The sequence below is a fragment of the Cyprinodon tularosa genome, unplaced genomic scaffold, assembly GCF_016077235.1.
Source record: "Cyprinodon tularosa strain WSP-4 unplaced genomic scaffold, ASM1607723v1 ctg278, whole genome shotgun sequence".
In the NCBI taxonomy this organism is placed as follows: Eukaryota; Metazoa; Chordata; class Actinopteri; order Cyprinodontiformes; family Cyprinodontidae; genus Cyprinodon; species Cyprinodon tularosa.
In genome coordinates, this window is record NW_024038983.1 from 13,591 (window position 1) to 16,345 (window position 2,755).

At 44.2% G+C, this 2,755-nt stretch overlaps 1 long non-coding RNA gene across 1 annotated transcript; it reads right to left on the reverse strand.

Annotated features, from left to right (window-relative positions):
- Positions 1–729: 729 nt before the first annotated feature.
- LOC119786751 lies at positions 730–1,771 on the reverse strand. The gene is made up of 4 exons (XR_005281229.1): positions 1,349–1,771; positions 1,148–1,255; positions 978–1,056; positions 730–897 (listed from the first exon to the last, which is right to left on the reverse strand). It is a non-coding gene; the product is annotated as an uncharacterized LOC119786751 (long non-coding RNA).
- Between the last annotated feature and the right edge of the window lie 984 nt (positions 1,772–2,755).

Below are 2,755 nucleotides of genomic sequence, written 5' to 3' on the forward strand. Positions count from 1 at the left end.
GATGAAGATAAATTTAGTGTATTTTGGCGTTTAAAGAAAAAAATTCAATCCAGGGAAGCTCAGCCAATCACATCCAGTCATGAATGCAGCAGTCCCTCCTCCTGAGCAATGAAGTGGTGACAGTAGAGAGGAAAACTAGCTTTAAGCAGGAAGGATCCTCCAGAAGAACCCGGCTCCATGTCAGCGCCCAGGACAGCAGACGTCCAACAGACACAGAGGCGCCGGTCCAAGGAGCTGCTGACCATCTGGAAAAGAAGAACAGGAGTTAGTGAGAGAACACGCTAGTCTGTGACATTTAAACACAGAAACACTGGGAGAGGTGGAACTTTCACCAAGAGAAGAGGAAAACACACAGAGAGAAGCTAAAGTTAACAGCAGTGATAACTGTAGACAATGGATGCTTGGAGAAAATGCCTGAAAATGCTGCATTTGTTGGAGTCTTCAGTCGGTTTCATCAGGTTAGTTTCTCTGCTTTAATAAGTTCTAAAAACCCTTCAGACATAAACCAGGGGGAAATTCTCCCACATTGGATCAGAAGCTGCTTCTGAACCGTTAACTTCTGGTTCTGGTGAAGGTTTGGTTACAGAGATGAAAATTGAGGTTAACATCCATTCATGATGGAAAGATAAGGATTAAAGGTTAGACCACCTTGATGGGATGGCTGTGGTTTTTGAATCTGTTTGTTCTAGATCTGTTTTTAGTACCTTCACCAATACTGATGAACATCTGGAAGCAATAAAGGTTCTTTACCTTCTTTCTGGGTGGAGCAGACTGATGGTTTAGTTGTGGGGTCTTCAATGTTTTTCAGTCCAGGACTCCAGAATGTTGGAGAGACAAATAGAGGAGCCATGTTTCTCCTCCTTAGTGGTCTGTGTTCTCCATCCTCTGCTTCAGCTCCTTCATCAATGAAAGCAAAGTGTCCTCAGAGTCTGAAACTGTCTGCATGTGACGCCTCTCTAGTCAAACAACCAACATACCTTCAAACACGTGTGGATGGACTCTGCTCCACTGAGATCCCACTGCTAGATCACTGCTTCCATATTCAACCTGCTTCTCCTGTAAAAAAGAAGCTAAATTAATCCACAGAATTTTCTCGACACCAATTTTAAAGTTGAGTTCTCTGTTTGTCATGTTAATAAAGGCTTACTCCAGGTGTGTTCCTCTGTGCCGTCCTCAGGTGGGGACTAGGAGGCTCCTCAGCATCCTGGAGGTCCCGGTTCCTCACAGGAGTTCTGCTTTTGGACGTCCACAGTGTCTGAACATAAATGAAAAACTAAGTGAGGCCACCTGAAATGCTGACTGATCTAAATGATGGATGATTGTTGCTCGTTACTGTACATGCTCTCACTTTTTGTAAAGGTCAGCAGCTCAGATGATGCTCCTCTGGTTTGGTCGCTGTAGATCTCATCAGCATCTTCTGACGGCCCAAAGCTTGTAGAGGCTCGGTCCGACATGGGATTAAAAAAACACAGAGGAGATCCAGTGTGGTCAGAACTGGCCTAGATCATATGGAGAGTATTTCTGCAGAGGGATATTTCACTAACTGACCAGAGGAACATCTAGAACTAGATCAAGTCACAGCTGAAAGCGGGTTCTAACAATCGCCGCCATTCACAACCCACATCCTTCCATCAGTCCTGTCCTCTGCTTTAAACTGCTCTGAGATCAATTAGTCCCTCCAAGCATCGTCTTTACCTTCTCACCATCATCCCAGAGACCAGTTCAACTGATGACCACTTCAAGCTGTGTCACTGTTCTATTCTAGATCTAGATCTAGCAGCACTGCTCTAGATCAGGGCTGTCCAGCTCCACTCCTCCAGAGCTGCTATGCTGCAGCTTTTAGTCACATCTCTTCTCCATCAGACCTGAATGGAACGGCTGATTTCCCTCATCAGTCATTCAGCTCTGCAGAGGTCTGGTAAAAGGCTGTTTGTTTGATCCTGGTGTGTTGGAGGAGAGATGCGCCTGAAAGCTGCAGAAACACTGCTGTAGAGGACTGGAGTTAGAGAGCTCTGCTCTAGAGAGCTTCTAATCAGTCTCCACTACAGCCTTGTCCCTCTGCCTCTAGACTTTAAGTTGTCCTCATCTCCACTTTTAGACCTTTAGGATCTTAGTTTGACTTCCTGTGTTTCTGTCCTCAGCAGTGATGTCTCACTCCTTAGAGGTTTTGATGCGTCCCCAGCAGCGATGTCCAGCTGTTGCCTCGGTTTGGTTTGCCTCCTTGTGCTTCGCCTGTTTTCAACCAGGATTTATGTTTTTTGTCTTTTTATTTATTTTTTCCATTTTCCTTTGTTCTGTGTTTGTGTGGATTGTTTGGTTTGCCTTCTGTTACCTAGGAGATTTTCCAGCTCTGTCATTAGACGTAGAGCATGTTAGATTATTTCTGCCTTAACCAGCTCTCATGTTTAACACCTTTTATAAATTGTTAGCACATCTCCAGTCTCTGCTCAGATGTCTGTGCTAAAGGAAAATTCTTAACATCTAAAACTTAAAACAAAATCTAGCAGCGGGGTAAAGAAAAGCCACGGTGCAAGACGCTACCTAAGGCATCCCTAGACCTGCCAGATATTCAACCAATCAATAAATAATATCTAAATGTGACTGTTTCCAGTCTTTCAGCCTATCCACCTCCAATCGTCATCAAATCACCAAGAAAATACATCTAACTCCTCCTGCAAGATGATCCAAAGCAAGATGGTAAAATGTTTGGTTCTTCTGCTTAAGTCTCAGCTTCTCTTCATTGTGAGAAGCTGTT